Source organism: Myotis daubentonii, chromosome 16 (genome assembly GCF_963259705.1).
Source record: "Myotis daubentonii chromosome 16, mMyoDau2.1, whole genome shotgun sequence".
Taxonomy (NCBI): Eukaryota; Metazoa; Chordata; class Mammalia; order Chiroptera; family Vespertilionidae; genus Myotis; species Myotis daubentonii.
The window spans coordinates 44,632,183-44,649,643 of record NC_081855.1 but is presented as its reverse complement, the minus strand read 5'-3'; the positions used below and the strand labels follow the sequence as shown (position 1 = coordinate 44,649,643).

The 17,461-nt window shown below is 45.3% G+C and overlaps 1 protein-coding gene across 3 annotated transcripts in view; it reads right to left on the bottom strand.

Annotated features, from left to right (window-relative positions):
• RFFL (ring finger and FYVE like domain containing E3 ubiquitin protein ligase) overlaps positions 1 to 16,771 on the bottom strand; it is a 74,509-nt gene extending 57,738 nt beyond the window's left edge. Inside the window, exon 1 of one of the 3 annotated variants that reach the window (XM_059670544.1) lies at positions 16,558 to 16,771. The gene's annotated coding sequence lies outside the window, so the exon portion shown is untranslated. Of the gene's footprint in view, positions 1 to 15,616; positions 15,876 to 16,299; positions 16,450 to 16,557 lie in introns of those variants that run through there. The other 2 variants (XM_059670548.1, XM_059670547.1) reach the window with 2 other exon arrangements.
• Between the last annotated feature and the right edge of the window lie 690 nt (positions 16,772 to 17,461).

The window sequence follows — 17,461 nt, the reverse complement described above, 5'->3', positions numbered from 1 at the left end:
GCAGGCATGGAGATTTTCAAAAACACCTGTACCCTCACTCATGTTTCCAATCTATATATATAAAAACCTAAGTAATCATTAAGACTGAACGACCAGAATGACTAGAACGAACGGACGAGCAGTGATAGCTATGATGCGCACTGACCCAGACCTTGCTGCTGGGGCCCTGACATCCCCAAATCTGGTTCAGCCACACCCTGGACCCATACAGGAGGAAGGAAGGAGCCCGATTCCTCGCGGAATTGGCCGTTGGTTAGCTTGCTACTGGGGCCAACCTCCCGCAGTCCCTCCCTCTGGCTGGCTAGCCCCCCCAACCGCCCTGATGGGGGGGACCAGCCCCCTCATTGGTCCCAAGCGTCAGTCGGGCCGAGGGACCCCACCCGTGCATGAATTCATGCACCGGGCCTCTAGTATAATAATAAAAGCATAATATGCAAATCGACCGATGGCTGAATGACTGGAGGAACAACCGTCGCTATGACGTGCACTGACCACCAGGAGGCAGATGCTCAATGCAGGAGCTGCCCCCAGCCCGCAGGCCCTAGGCCCTAGGCCAGCCAAGGTGGGTGCCAGTGGGGGGCCCCCCAATCGCCCTGCCGGTCACCCCGCAGAGGGAGGTGACTGGCAATGGCGGGGGGTGGGGCCAGCGAGCACGTGGCACCAGGCCAGCCAAGGTGGATGCCAGCGGCCTCCACCCTCCAATCGCCCCACCAGTCACCCCACAGATTGGCCCTGATCGCCCACTAAGCCTAGGGACCTTACCTATGCACGAATTTCATGCACTGGGCCTCTAGTCAAAGTTATAAGAATCAAAGTGCTTTAGGCACAGCCTACCAACATGCTATCCTACTGAATAGTCAGTAACTAGGGAAAAAAGGCTCTGATGGTTAACAGTCCCATAACAGCCCCCAGCCCCACCCACCCTGCCTCAATTAGAAAGATAATTTGTTCTAGAAATGCTTAAAGAAAAAAGACCTGACTTGAATAACCTAGACACAAACTACACCTTTCTCCATTTCTAGGTTTTCTAACTATTCAGGGAACAACCACAGACATTTTGGAATAGGAAACATAAATTGTTTCCAAAAGTATTAAACAACTAGAGGCTCAGTGCACAAAATTCATGGATGGGTAGGGTCCCTAGCCCTGGCCAGCAATCAGGGCTGATCAGGGCCTTCTGGCTGCCGGCCGAGGCCTTCCTTCATTCTGCACTGCTGCCGGTGGTCAGTGCATGTCATAGCGAGCAGTCGAACTCCCAGTCGGTCGTACTTCCAAGAGGATAATTTGCATATTAGCCTCTTATTATATAGGATTATTATATAGGATGCTTGTCCAAAGGCCCCAATATAGCTAGTAATTTAGACAGCTGTACTACAAGCCACAGCGCTGCATTTTCTAACTAGTATTGCTTCTGAATAATTGAAACTTTCTCTAGCGCAAAGTTCAGACACAGGGAGCAGTGTCCTTGCAAACATTCAAATAGATTCATTATTGTTTAACCACCCAAAGAATAGCTCCAATAATCTATCAAGTTAGACAATTCATCCAACTAAGCAATTAAATCAGGACATAAAACAAGCATGAAGATATTTTCTCCCCTGTTCCAAATCAACACTCATTTTGACATAGTATCCACACAAATAATGCTTATTCATAATCTATATTTATAAAAGCCTAAGCGACCGAATGACCAGTTGCTATGAGACACACTGACCACCAGGGGGCAGACGCTCAACACAGCAGCTGATCCCTGGTGGTCAGTGCATTCCCACAGCGGGAGCACCGCTCAGCTGACCAATGGGCACCAGACGCAGGGCTCACAGTTGGCGAGCACTGCTGCAGCAGCGCAAGACTCTCCCGATCAAGACTGACTGGGTGCAAGCCCGCAGCAGGCAGAGCAGGGCCAGGATGAGCGGGAGCAGCAGGCAGCATTGGACTGCCAGTTTCGGCCCGATCCTCATAGGGCCTGCAGGGATGGGCCAAAACCGGCAGTCTGACATCTCCTAAGGGGTCCTGGATTGCGAGGGGGTGCAGGCCAGGCTGAGGGACCCCACCGGTGCACGATTCCATGCACCAGGCCTCTAACCTACTTATAAAAGGCTTCTAAAAAGCAAATACCAACTGAAGTGCCTCAAGAAACTAGACACCCCTATATTTTATTTTCTGTCTCCCACCTTTAAGTATCTTTTTAAAGTTTATATATATGTTTTTATTGATTTTTAGAGAGAGAGAAAGGGAGAGGGATAGATATAGAAAGATCATCAATCAATTGCCTCCTGCACACCCCCTGCTGGGGATCGAGCCCACAACCTGGGCATTTGCCATCCAGGGAATCAAATCAGTGACCTCTTGGTTCATGGGGCAATGCTCAACCACTGAGCCACACCAGCTGGGCTAAGCATCTTTATGAACTATGAGTAAAGTTACCAGTCAAGAAGTTTAAAGAGAGAGAAAAACCAAGATGGCGGCATAGGTAAACACCGGAGTTAGCTGCCTCGAACAACCACTTCACAAATACAAGTAAAAGACAGAACGGACATCACCCAGAACCACAGGAAAGCTGGCTGAGGGGAAATCCTTCAACTAGAAAGAAAGAGAACAGCAGGGACTCAGAGGAGGCGCAGTGCGGAAAATACAAAGGTGCAGAGGTATGCGCGGAGCGGGCTGGTAGCTGAGGGCGTGGTTGTCCGTTTCAATCGGGATGGAGTCTCAGATTCTGAGCTCCAGTTCTGGGCGAGTCTCTAGGGACCCAGACTCAAACGGGAGAAGCGGGACTGTCTAGCATCGGTCGGAACGCGAGGGCAGCTTTCTCTCCGAGGTTTGCAGCGGTTGCTGGGACTCTGAGAGGGAGAGCCTCTGGGGACAGGACTGAGAGCAGCCATAACTGCTCCCTCCGCCCGCCCTGTTTGATCCCCTGCGACCCGCCCCGCCCAAGCCCTGCACAGAGCCATTTGCCGGATAGCCTCAGGCAAAGGCTAGATTAGCACCTCCCCAGAGGACAGAAGTTTTCCCACTGCAGACACAGCTGATTCTCACAGCCAGTTGGCCTGGAGGTCCAATCCCCCTAGTATTAACTACAACCATCAAGGCTTAACTACAACAAGACTGCGCACAAAGACCACTAGGGGGGTGCACCAAGAAAGCATAAAAAATGCGGAGACAAAGAAACAGGACAAAACTGTCAATGGAGGATATTGATTTCAGAACCACACTTTTATTTTTTTTTTTAAATATATTTTATTGATCTTTTACAGAGAGGAAGGGAGAGAGATAGAGAGTTAGAAACATCGATGGGAGAGAAACATCGATCAGCCGCCTCCCGCACATCTCCCACTGGGGATGTGCCTGCAACCCAGGTACATGCCCTTGACCGGAATCGAACCTGGGACCTCTCAGTCCACAGGCCGACGCTCTATCCACTGAGCCAAACCGGTTTTTGGCCAGAACCACACTTTTAAGGTCTCTCAAGAACTGTCTAGAAGCTGCCGATAAAGTTACTGAGATCCTCAAGAAATCTAATGAGACCCTCGATGTTATGATAAAGAACCAACTAGAAATTAAGCATACACGGACTGAAATAACGAATATTATACAGACTCCCAACAGCAGACCAGAGGAGCGCAAGAATCAAGGCAAAGATTTGAAATGCGAAGAAGCAAAAAACACCCAACCAGAAAAGCAAAATGAAAAAAGAATCCGAAAATACGAAGATAGTGTAAGGAACCTCTGGGACAGCTTCAAGCGTACCAACATCAGAATTATAGGGGTGCCAGAAGATGAGAGAGAGCAAGATATTGAAAACCTGTTTGAAGAAATAATGACAGAAAACTTCCCCTACCTGGTGAAAGAAATAGACTTACAAGTCCAGGAAGCGCAGAGAACCCCAAACAAAAGGAATCCAAAGAGGACCACACCAAGACACATCATAATTAAAATGCCAAGAGCAAAAGACAAAGAGAGAATCTTAAAAGCAGCAAGAGAAAGACAGTCAGTTACCTACAAGGGAATACCCATACGACTGTCAGCTGATTTCTCAACAGAAACTTTGCAGGCCAGAAGGGAGTGGCAAGAAATATTCAAAGTGATGAATACCAAGAACCTACAACCAAGATTACTTTATCCAGCAAAGCTATCATTCAGAATTGAAGGTCAGATAAAGAGCTTCACAGATAAGGAAAAGCTAAAGGAGTTCATCACCACCAAACCAGGATTATATGAAATGCTGAAAGGTATCCTTTAAGAAGAGGAAGAGGAAGAAAAAGGTAAAGATACAAATTATGAACAACAAATATGCATCTATCAACAAGTGAATCTAAGAATCAAGTGAATAAACAATCTGATGAACAGAATGAACTGGTGATTATAATAGAATCAGGGACATAGAAAGGGAATGGACTGACTATTCTTGGGGGGGAAAGGGGTGTGGGAGATGCGGGAAGAGACTGGACAAAAATTGTGCACCTAGGGATGAGGACAGTGGGGGGGTAAGGGCAGAGGGTGGGGTGGGAACTGGGTGGAGGGGAGCTATGGGGGGAAAAAAGAGGAACAAATGTAATAATCTGAACAATAAAGATTTACTAAAATAAAAAATAAAAAAGGAAGTTTAAAGAGATAAATATCATTCCTGATTCAGGCATCCAATGCAAGTTCTATCAATTTATTCTTTAATATATTAAAGGTAAGTGTCCCTCACACCTGACCCCCAAATATTAAAATTATGGTTCTCCGCCTTAACCAGTTTGGCTCAGTGGATAGAGCGGCAGCCTGAGGACTCAAGGGTCCCAGGTTTGATTCCAGTCAAGGGCATGTATCTTGGTTGTGGGCACATCCCCAGTAGGGAGTGTGCAGGAGGCAGCTGATCAATGTTTCTCTCTCATCGATGTTTCTAACTCTCTATCACTCTCCCTTCCTCTCTGTAAAAAATCAATAAAATATATTTTTTAAAAAATAAATAAATAAAATAAAATTGTGGTTCTGATCTAGCAAATCACCAAGTGATGGCACTTCTCTCCCAAAGAAGGAATGGGTATTCTCCATTGGTTGCTTCAGTTACAGGTAGCACAAGGAAGAAAAGGATTAAAAACCTCTGATATCAAGTTCCTAAGATCCTCAGAACCACCTAGAACAGTGGTTCTCAACCTTCCTAATGCCGCGACACTTTAATACAGTTCCTCATGTTGTGATGACCCCCAATCATAAAATTATTTTTGTTGCTACTTCATAACTGTAATTTTGCTACTGTTATGAATCGTAATGTAAATATCTGATGTGCAGGATGTATTTTCATTGTTACAAATTGAACATAATTAAAGCATAGTGATTAATCACAAAAAAACATGTAATTATATGTGTTTTCCGATGGTCTTAGGCGACCCCTGTGAAAGGGTCGTTCAACCCCCAAAGGGGTCACAACCCACAGGTTGAGAACTGCTGACCTAGAACAACACTACTCAAAGTGTGCAGTCGCAGACCCTCCAGGGAGGTCCATGGCAAGATTAATACACAAAAAAATCATAGTAAGTGCATAGGAACTTTTAGAGTACTTTGATATTGCTGTGAGCTCTGAGAGCATGATTTTTCTGGTAATTTATTTTTCTTGTACTTTATAATATTAGTTAACAACAGATTGGAAAAAACTTTACCAAGCTGGCCCTTCCACAGATAGTTTGAGAAGCACTAATATTTCACACTACTAAGTGCCGATTCAGTCACTTATTGCTCTGAAGTTACCAAAACACCCTTTCCCTCTCTATTCTATAGCTTCTGATTTGAAGGTAATTACAGAAACCAATAAGGACATACCATGGTATAATTTAACTAGAGGCCCGGTGCACGACATTTGTGCACTTGGGGTGCAGGGGGGGTCCCTCAGCCCGGCCTGTACCCTTTAGCAGTCCAGGAGCCCTCAAGCGATGTTTGACTGGGAGCGGGCCTAAGCAGCAATCAGACATCCTTAGCACTGCCGCTGAGGTGAGAGAGGCTCCCACCACCACTGCTGCGCTCACCAGCCAGCCATCATGCCTGCCCCGCCCCCCCCCCCCCCCCCATCCCGCTTGTGGCTGAGGAGCATCTGCATTGAGCGTCTGCCCCTTGGTGGTCATAGTGACCGTTAGTTCTGCAGTTTGGTCAATTTGCATATTATCCTTTTATTATATAGTATGGAAAGAGCACTAAATTAAGAATCAAAAGACCTCTCTGCTTTTCTGCAAGAGCCAACTAGTGAGCTGAAGACCCTGGGTAAGTCTGAGGCTCTTCTCTCCTCTGCAAAATAAAGGCAGCCCACCAAGATCCATGTTTATCAACCTTTTTTTTTATGTGTGGTTCCTTCTTATAGTAATATTTTCTCCAAGGATGGTCTGCAGAGATGCTACATCAGAATCCCAGCTTCATTCCCAAACACTGATTCTATAGGTCTGGGCTAGGAACCAGGAATCTCTTATATGTATGTATGTATGTATGTATGTGTGTATATATATATATATATATATATATATATATATATATATATATGTATATATATGTATGTATATATATACATATGTATATGTGTGTGTATATATATATATTTTTTTAATTGATTTCAGAGAGGGAGAGACAGAAACATCAATGATGAGAAAGAATCATTGATCAGCTGCCACCTGCATGCCCCTCACTGGGGAGGGAGCCCACAACCTGGGCATGTGCCCTTTACTGGACTTGAACCCGGGACCCTTCAGTCCATAGGTTGATGCTCTAAATTTTGTACCAATCCCTCCTAAGCAAAATTCATGGCTTATTTTTATAATGTTTGTTGTTTCTAAAAAGATGAGATGAGAAGACAAGGCTGTCATTTGCAAGTGTTTCCTCAAATAACAGAGCAGGTGTGGCTAGCCTGTATCTCAAACAAAAACCAAATTAGATATAACTGTCATGTAATTTTTAAAAAAATATGTTTTTATTGATTTTTAGAGAGAGAGGAAGGGAGAGGGATAGAGAGATAGAAACATCAATGAGAGAGGAACATCATCGATCAGCTGCCTCCTGCACGCCCTGTACTTGGGACTGAGCCCACAACCCAGGCATGTGCCCAGATCAGGAACTGAACCAGCAACCTCTTGGTTCCTGGGTTGATGCTCAACCGCTGAGCCCCTCCAGCCGGGCTAATATTTGTTTTGGTTGTACATGAGGCATGTTGATGTGCTGTATAAATTTTTTTAAATAAATGAAATTTAGGAATCTGATGAAGATCACCTAGAGGTGAAGCTGCAGGACTACCACATTTGTGCCCCACCTTAATCAGCTGATTCACTGTCACTATTCAAGCTACTGGTCTGCAACTTGGTCAATCGTCAGAGTTGGGAAACACAGAACTAGATCAGTGGGTGCTGGCATGATGATTCAACGTCACCTGGAGCGCTGGGTCCAACCATATGGTGAAGGAAGGTGGAGTGCCTGTTTGACAAGTTCTCTGGAAATATTATGGCATGCTCCTCCTCACCTGCTCTGTAGCAAATAACTGGCTAAAGTAAACTTCAGCTTTGACACAGAACGATTATGCAAACTCTTCCATCAATATATGGTAAAATTGTTAGGGGCAGGAGGGAAAAATAGAATAGTGGAGAATAGCTATAGTTATAAGAAATATTAATCATGCTCTGTTAACCATGATTGTTTTATTCTGATTAAAGAAAGCACATTCTAACCTGGCTGAGAGTTGTATGCCCCCAGACCTGGATGCGGCCCATTCTCCTCATCTGAGAGCTGCCTATTATCGTGGAAAGATTAACAACCTTGTGGTGGACACCAGAAGCCCCAGCCCTCTGCAAACCCCCACCCCACATGGCCTGTAATCCGTAACCATTATACCCGTTCTCATTCCTTCTGCCTACTTCTCCATGTAATATTTGTCCTCCTATCCCATCTAAGGAGCTGGTTTATGGAGGGGTGCAGAGCAGATTTTCGTGGATGACCTGATGCTTTCCCATCCTACCCGCATTATTGGAATAAATGCTCATATATACATGATTCAACCCTTTCTCTGCTTGATAGGCTCAAGTAGTGACAGGCAGCCCGGACCCATTTGTTGTCTGGTTTCAAAATGACCACGAATGGTATCTGAAACGAGTCATGCCCAAAAGGTAGAAAATGCAGGACTAATAATTTTCCACTGTGGACTGGTCATGTCCTAGTCCCTTGGTTATTCCTTCCCACCCTGTGCCCCTTGCATAAAATCTTAGCCCCTGTTCCTCTCCATCTCCATAAAATCCAAATTGCCCAAACAATGATTGCTAATCTGCAAAAACAATTCCTCTCTCTTCCAGAACCATCCTTTTCTAAGTATTTCTCAAACTAACTGAACTTCAGTAGACACACTCCTGCTAAAGCCCTAGAAAACATTCTGCCCTCTTTCTCCAAATTAGAATGCTCCTTTTGTCCAGCATTTTCAAATAAAGGCTTATGCTCTAGTGAATCTGCTTCTGCACCATGTAAAATAATAATTTAGCCTGGTCATGAAGTATAATTAATTGGCTATCGGCCCATTCACTCAAGACCTAGGAAAAGGCTGGGAGTCAACAGAAGAGGCTTGGTTATTTCTCAAGCAGACATCTTAATCATTATGAAAATTTAAAAAAAAAAAAAAAAGTTAGATGTGAAGAAAATGCTGGAGGGACCACACAATTTCCTCTATAATTTAGGATAAAAAAATATTGATTCCATGTGCCATAAGTCTGCGTTCAGGACTAAGACTGGAAAGATTTTCCAAAGCAAATGAAGAGTGAAACAAGCAGGAAGATGGGGTGGGTGAGGGCATTCCATTTACTTACCAAAAGCTTTTTTTCCCCTTTTTTTCCCCCAGTTAACATAATCCAGCAGTTACAAATAAACAAAGTGCTGATTACTAACAAATTACATTTAACTACTCAGAGGCCAGCAGAGCCTCCACTTGGCCAAACTTCCTGTAAATTTCAGGATGAGTAGGCAGCATTTCTTTAAAGAGGATCAAGGCAGTGAAAAGGTTTCAGCAAATCATTCTGGTTCCAAACAGTTCAAATGGGGATGGGCTTGCCGTACTCTTAGAACTGGCCTGGTGGAAACAAAGGGCTGTCCCAGGGAGCCCTGACCACTCCACAGGCTGGCCATAATGAAACCACATTTTCATATGCAACTCTAGAAAAGCCATGTGAATCTTAAACTAGGAGATATAGGCGAACCTGTAGCACTGGAAAGGAGCAGATTTAAAAAGTCAAGTAACACTTGCTTAATGAAAAATTGTAAGTTCAAATTCAGCACAAGTTCAAATTCAGCACACGAGTTATAGCCACTGAGAGAGCAAGGCTTCACTGTTTCTTTCTGTAGGAGAGGACAAGGAGAAATGACCAGACCAAGGTCACTTTCCATTATAGAAAAAAGAAAGGTTAGCAGCCTCAACAGATAAAAACCTGTGTAGGTCCTAACTCCACGAAATCAACAGCCTGGTGAGAATCTCTCCAAAATCCTGTAGGAAATTAAGAGTGGATTAGAGTAATTAAATGTAAAGTCTCCTTGAGAACAACTTCTGTTCCTGAAGACTAGAGCCTATGATTCCGTGGAATGTATCATAGAAAAATTGTGAAGTGGATTTGCCAGGCATCACAGCCTTTCCACTTTCCTATCAGGTCTGCAAACACTATGATCTAAAAAGAATAGAGCAGTGATTTGAGGAGGGAATTAAATAATACAGCTTATCTGAGAAAACCGCTCCATTCTCTAGTCTTTGCAAAGTTCACATGCTCATGTAACTGTAATATACTTAGGGGTTCCCACAATTACATACATTTCCTCAAGAGCTGTAGAAAACAATATGATGACAGGGTAAAGGCCAAATACTGTCTCTTCTGAATGCTTAAATAGCCAATTATGTGTCTTAATATATTAATTCTATATAGAGAAAGAGACCATTACAGTAAAGTTGAATAAGACATCTTTAAAAATGTACCCTGGGGCCTACACACATTCAACAGACAGTAAAATCACCCTCAAAAAAGCAGTTTTATGCAACATCTAGTATTTTAATTTCCCAGCTGCCAACAAAAATATATAAGGAGCAGAAATTAAACTAATTATGTCAGCAGCGCAGTGAACAAAACTTTAATTGTATTACACACTCGTTAGACATTTGTGGAATACAACAAAGGCCCTTAAGGGTAGAACTTCTTTAGAATATAAATGATTCCCAGTCACTACGACAGAAATTAGTCTGTTTGGGCAATAAAATTCATGGTTGGGATGTAAAAATTCAACCAACATCATAATTCAATATACAAAATGTATAGTGTAAGAAACAAATCTTTAGAATGAGCTTTAAGTCGCTCTGTGATTTACATATGCTGTATCCTTAATAGGTCCTTTAAACCAGTATTGTACTAATCAGCTTTTTTAACATTCTGCCCACAAAAGAGCCTATTCATTTAGCTGGGAGACAGGTGTTAGCAACCAGCAACCTCTTAGCCTGGAGTTCCAGGGGCCTGCCTTCAATAATGGAAGGCCAATTTGAAAGAGGGAAAGGAAGGAGAGGGAAAAAGAAACAAAAGAGGCCAAAAGGGAGAAAGGAGATGAAGAAAGAAATGGATGTCAGGTGCTACCTAATGGGGACTCCCTCAAAGCCGCCCGGCCTAAACTGAGCTCCTGGTACCACCCAGACACATAAGGCAGAATGTGGATAGTGTTAAGTTATTCCTGCAGACAATAACTCTGGATATAAGCCTACATTCCATGCCTAAAAAAAGTCTGACCCATAATCTCTAGTTCTTAATGTTAGGTCTGATCAAATAATTGAATCGATACCCCTCCCCTGGGAACTGACCTTCAGGCCACTTCACAATGGACATTCCACTTGCTTAGGCCACATTCCACCTGCTAAGACCATTATCTCCCCCTCTGGAGTTTCCCAGAATCCGGACCTGCACAGAGAATTCTCTACCCAGAAAAAGCCCGCCTAGAGTCAGTCCTTTAAAAACCTCTGACTCCCAATCTTTGGGAGCTGGCGCCATTTTGGGGCTCAGCCCATCTGGGTTTCCAGATGACCTAATAAATTCATAATCCCTCACCCTTCTGGCCTGAGCATTCCTCCTTTGGTGACCCTAACATTTAACTCTATTCCTCATTCTTTCATACATCTTTTAAAAAAGCCGAATGAAAGATAAATACCATATTTCACTTGTATGTTGGATCTAAAGAACAAAATAAAACAAACAGGCTCAGATATAGAGAACAGACAGATGGTTGTCAGCGGGGAGGGGGATTGAAGGACTGGGTGAAAAAGGTGAAGTCCAGGCCAGTGTGGCTCAGTTGGTTGGAGTGTCATCCTGTAAACTGTGAAAGGTCTCAGGTTGATCCCAGCCTCCCATCTGTGGGAGGCAACCAGTCAATGTCTCTCTCTCACACACACCAATCTCTCTCTCTCTCTCTCTCTCTCTCTCTCTCTCTCTCTCTCTCTCTTTCTCTCTCTTCCCTTCTCTCTGAAAATCAATGAACATGTCTTTGGTGAGTATATAAAACAAAAAGGTGAAGAGATTCAGAAGTACAAATTGGTAGTTACAAAATAGTCAGGGGGTGTCAAGCACAGCACACAGGATATAGTTAATAATCTATCTATCTATATATATAAAAGCCTAAGCGACCTCAGGACTGAACAACCTATGACACACACTGACCACCAGGGGGCAGACACAACACAGGAGCTGCCCCCTGGTGGTCAGTGCATTCCCACAGCCAGAGCACCACTCAGCTGACAGACTCATCCCTGCGGTCCACCAGCCCAGTGGCAGCCACTCACTCCTTCAATAGTCCTGCAGGTCCAATCTCCGGAGAATGGGCCAGGCACCAACAGACCAGCATCGCTGGCCTGCTGGAAGTCGGCCTCGGGCACTGCGTCCACTTCCCTTCCCTAGATGCTCCGCAAGGAAGAAAAAATATAAAAGAGGCTACCAGGTGGTTCCCGACAACCAGGGCAAATGTCAGTGGAATGGATCCGGATCCCAGGCCGACAAGCGCATCCCACCTCCTGCCTGGAGAGCCAATCGCATCCTGGCCTTCCCACCCCCCTGGGGGACCCCACCTGTGCACGAATTCATGCACCAGGCCTCTAGTATTGTAATAACTACGTATGGTGCCAGGTGGGTACTGGAAATATCAGGGGGAACACTTTGTAAAATATATGACTGTCTAAACACTATAGAGTACGCCTGAAACTAATACAATATAATATTGAATGTAAACTGTAATTGAATAAGTTTTTAAATCAAAAAAAAAGCTGACTGAGTAGATATTCCTAGAGATATAGAAAATGCTAGATTTAGCAAGACATGTTAAGCCTACAGAATAAATAAAAATCTTATGAGAAAGTAGGAGAAAAGAACATTCACTGATTTGCTTACAATGTACACAGAAAATATTTATCTCTCTTAATCCACATAACAATCCTACCAGGCATTATTTTCACCTTGCAGATGAAGAGAAAATGAAGCTCACCAAGGTTAAATAACATGTCTAAAGGAGCTTGGCCAGGAGAGGGAGGAGCTGGGATTCAAAACCACAATTATCTATTTCCTACATTGTTTAGCTTTTCCCAAGTTTAATTCCCTAACATATTTAGTTCCCCAATTCTGTTTTAACTCAGATGGTTCTGTATTTCAATAATTTTTCTTCTTTCCATGAACTCAGCAAAGTATTTGTGACTACATTTTACTGACTATGAAGCATTTTATTATTTTCAATAAGCGCTACAGCTATGTAGAAGTGAAACATCTAGCAAGTTGGCTTTATTTTAAAACCCTACACACAGAGAATTCCCAGGCATCTCTCCTATCCAATACTGACCATAACCAGATTGACTAGTTTTCAGACTTCCAGTTGTTTCCACATTTTCATTCAATTGTCAACTCAGGAAATAAAGGAAGCCACTTTCACCACCCCTCTCTCATGACTCCCACTACATAATACAGCAGAGAGGGCCTCTCCATAAAGCAATTTACATAAAAGTTATAAAAGCTCCTTTTTATCTGTCAGGACTAGGAAATGGGCTATTCTAGCAAATCAAACATCCTGAATACCATGATGCTTTTAAAGGGACTACCAATTTATGAAGAATTTCAAAGCGATACAACAGTGGCTCCCAAACCTGCTACGAATCAGAATCACCTGCGGAGCTTTTGGGAAAGATGCCGGAGAGGTTTTTATAATGTAGATTATGTGGTCATCACTTACTCACTCAATCAAAGTCTCCAGGAGGTGGGACTAGAAAACCTGTATTTTTAAGGAACCCCTCAGTGACTCAGCTGCAAAGGACTAGGTACCACCGAATCTTTGAAAGAGCACTGGCTTTTGAAAATCCCTTGCAATAAAACATACTAAAAACGCTAAAGCTGCACTGAATACCATGTGACCTTCTTTTGATGATTCAGGAGACGGCAGGCTCTTCCAGTGCCTCCAGTCCATCACTATACTAGCAAAAACAGAAAAAAGAAGTTAAGATTTTATATTAGTGGAAAGCTGGAAAAAACAACTCTTGTTTTTCTATGAGATTCAAAGAGCTGTTTTCCTAGAGGAAATGTAGATTTTTATGCTTGCTTTGAAAAAGGAAAATGTTTAAAAAGTACAGAACTCTCTTAACCAACTGCTTAGCTCCAATTTAGAATGTTAACAGTCCCAACGGCATCAAAAATGTGGAATATTCAACCTGAATAAAAGAAAACAGAGAAGCTTCAGACAGTCTTAACTAAGAGAAAAGAGGACAATGAGTTTAAACTAAGAATGGCAGTAGAGGATTAGAGAACCCACTGTCCTGACCATGGCAACTGATAAAACCTGGAACCCAGGAGAGCTGAGGTCTTTGAACACATGAGGCTGAGGATTCCTACCCTACATGGGATGGCTTTCATGTGAGCTATAACAGGATATCCTATTAAGAGCCCAACTGGATTTAGGATTTTAAAACTCCATGAATAACAAAGTCAAAACATGAAAGTGACCGGACCATTTTCCTATTGAAGAAATGGGAATCTGTGCATTTGGATATAAAACTACTGTCCTGACAACTGCCAAAATCTTTCTTACATTAACACAAGTAACTATTATCAATATGCAGTAACCAAACAAAAATAATAATCAGTAACCACAACCAAAAAATAATGATGATGATGAAGCAGCTCACCCCTTGAGACTACAACAGCAATTTAAAGTATATTTTTTTCATTAAACTCTAAATTATATTTTAGCTCTGTATTGCAGGGGTTTTGAAATCCCAAGGTATAGAGGTTAAATCTTTCCTCCCAAAACAAGCACTATGGCCAGCACAAGTTTGATGTCTCTAATCTACCAGTAAAATAACCAGTAGCCCGGCCAGCATGACTCAATGGTTGAGCATGGACCTATGAACCAAGAGGTCACCATTCAATTCCTGTAGGGCACATGGATTGTGGGCTTAATCCCCAGTAGGGAGTGTGCAATGATTCTCATCATTGATGTTTCTATCTCTATCTCTCCCTCTCCCATCCTCTCTAAAATCTATAAAAATATATACATATTTTTTAAATAGCAGTAGTATTAAAGATTCTATTATAAGGATTAAAAAAATGCCAAGCTGGAATTGGTCCCCCTAACACACCTCAGGTTTATGTAAGTGCTTTCAAAAAGTCCTAGGCACAACTCTCTTATAGATGGGTGTGGCTGTATTAAACTCCACAATAAACATGTAATTAGGGGGGAAATTGTCCTTTTTTGTTATTGTTGCTGTTTTGTCTTCTTAAATGCTGGTAACTGAAAATGCCTTTTCCACTGCTATTTTAAAGCTCTTAAAATGATATTCTGATTAGATGGGGTGCTAAGCAGAGTTATGTTAATGGGCTTGGGCTGGGAAAAAGTTTGAAAACTAATTCCTAAGCATTCTGAGAAGGGCTCTCTCTTTTTGTGGGTATTATTTTAGCAACTGGTTAAAGTGAGTCAACTTAGAGTTTACAACCCTTGACCCCAGTGTAAACAGTCAGGTTAACAGCTGTCTACCTGATCAATATGCAAGTTTTTAGTGAATTGATCTTCATAATTAGATAGAGACATTAAAAAGGGGGTGTCCTAGATTACACGGGAATTTTCTTCCAACACAATCACGTTACTAGGAAGCTCTGCCACATCCATTTGCAATTGTTACATACAATTTTCAAACATTTTCAAACTTAACGCCGCTAAGTGAACTGTAATTTTTGAATTGTATTCTGAAGCCTAGAATTATTAGAAAATTTGACGAAGTTTCGGAAACGCACGCCATTACCTATCTCCTTGAATGTGGAAGAGAATGCAATCGGAGGAAAAAGGACAGGTTTAGTTGTCCAGCCTGAAATCCCCTGAGCAGAAAAGAAGTATTCCCGCCAGCTCCCACCCCTAGAACTCTGTACACAAACTCAGCCCAGCACCACATCCCCTGTCTGCTCCTGTTCCTAGAAAAAGGGTTCAGTAAAACGAACAGCCTTGACCACATTTCAGCAACTTGAACTGCCACTGGGAAAACCACCAGGCTCCTCCAAAGGGTGGTAGCACCAGGGGTGACCGGAAGTCTTCCCCGTCCTCCCAACCACTTGTAAAATGGATGTAATGCGGCCCTCACTGTTTTCTCAGAAGGTCATATGCGCCTGGGGTGTTTGCTCATCACGTCACTGGCCTTTTGCCAGGGTGCAAAGTGACAGCCGCGGGTCAAACCCTGTTTCCAAGCAGCAAGACTCCTTCCCTGGCTGCACGGGGAGCGCGTGGGACACTCTTCCTTGATTACACGAGCAAGTTTTTTTCCCCCTGGAACGAATGACAGACCGACAAAAAGGAGAAAACGGGCTGTTCTTATCTCCTGCCAGCCTGAAACCAAGCTCTGAACGGACAGATGCCTGCCCGGCTCGGGCTCCGGGTCTACCCTCCCTCCCCGCCCCCGGTCAAACGCCTCCCGGGCAGCGAGCTGCAGGCAGGCCCCGCTCCCCTCCGCCTGAGCCACGGGCGACCTCACACTCCCCGTCCCCAACGAGCACAGGACAGCTCCCCAGCGCGGAGCCGTGGACACCCCCAAACTTTTCCATCAACCTTCAAACTCCGGCGCCCTCCTCCTCCGAGAAGCCCGCAGGCCTCCTCCCCGGAGAAGCGGGGACCGGCTTGTCTCTTTAAAGCGGGGAGCAGGCCGCCCCGTCCTGACTCAGTTTACTCCGCCGTAAAGCAGTCTCTTCCCCCCACCAGCTGACCCGACCTGCCGGTCGGTACGGCGTTCGGAGAGAGTCGAGATGCCCCGGCCCCCGTTACCGCCCGCACCGGGGAAATGCGTTCTTCGAGGGACTTGTCCTGGGACAGGTGCGGGCTGCCCTGCACGAGACTCTAGCGAGGCAGGAGCTGCCCCATCCCGTGCGGGGCGGGCAGAGTCCCAGGCCGCGTCCCGCACGGAGAAGGCGCCCCAGACCACACAGCCAGGCGACACCCACGGCCGAGCAGCGCACCCCGCCCCCCGGCCTCCCCCTGGACCCCACCCCCGGCCGGGCGCCCCGCGGGGCAGCGCCGCCGCCTCCTCCTCACCTGCCGCGGCCGCCGGCTCGGCCCGCACCTGGGAGGGGAGGAGTGGGGCCCGGATTCGGCGGCGGACGCCTCAGGCTGGGGGGCTCCAGGCTCCGCCGCGGCCGCGTCTCCGGGGCTGAGGGGTAGCGGGGGGCAGTCGCGACATCCTCACCGGCTGCCCCAGGAAGTTGGCCCTCCCCTAGCCATCCCCAGCCGGCCGGCCGGGCTGATCCCGCCCCCCGCGTGGCCCCGCCCCCCGGCAGGACAGGCCCCCCTCTCGGGAGCGCGCCTCCGCTCCGCCGCGCCCGAGCACCATAGAGAGGGGCGCGCGCCGCCAGTACAGCGCGGCCTCTGCGCGCGCGCGCGCCCCCTGGCGGAGCCCAGCTGCCGGAGCCCGAGCCGGTCCAGACGTGGGTACCCGGGTGTCGGGCGTCTGCTCTCCGCGTTCGGTGCGTTGGTCACCCACCTCTACGCGAGGAGATGAGGGTCCAGCCCCGAGTCTCAGCGGGGCCATTGTCCAGATTGGTGACCTTGGGCGAGTCCCTTAACCTCTTCGAGCTCGTTGCATAATAAAAGTTGGAAAGTTACCGCACCTTCGTATCTCCTTGTTCCCCACGATGCTATCAGCAGGTGATGGTTCCCAAGTTACATTGGAGGAAACCCAGGCCCATCGGGGCTCGCTAGCCTCACTATTCAAGGTTCCACAACTGGGAAGTATTATTAGCCAGACCTGTGGGGCCTTGTTAAATAAAAAACTTAACTTCCATGGCTGAAAGCCTTCTTTTTTAAAATATATTTTACTGATTCTTTACAGAGAGGGAGAAGGATAGAAAGTTAGAAACATTGATGAAACATCAGTTAGCTGCCTCCTGCACACCCCCTACTGGGGATGTGCCGCAACCAAGGTACACGCCCTTGACCAGAA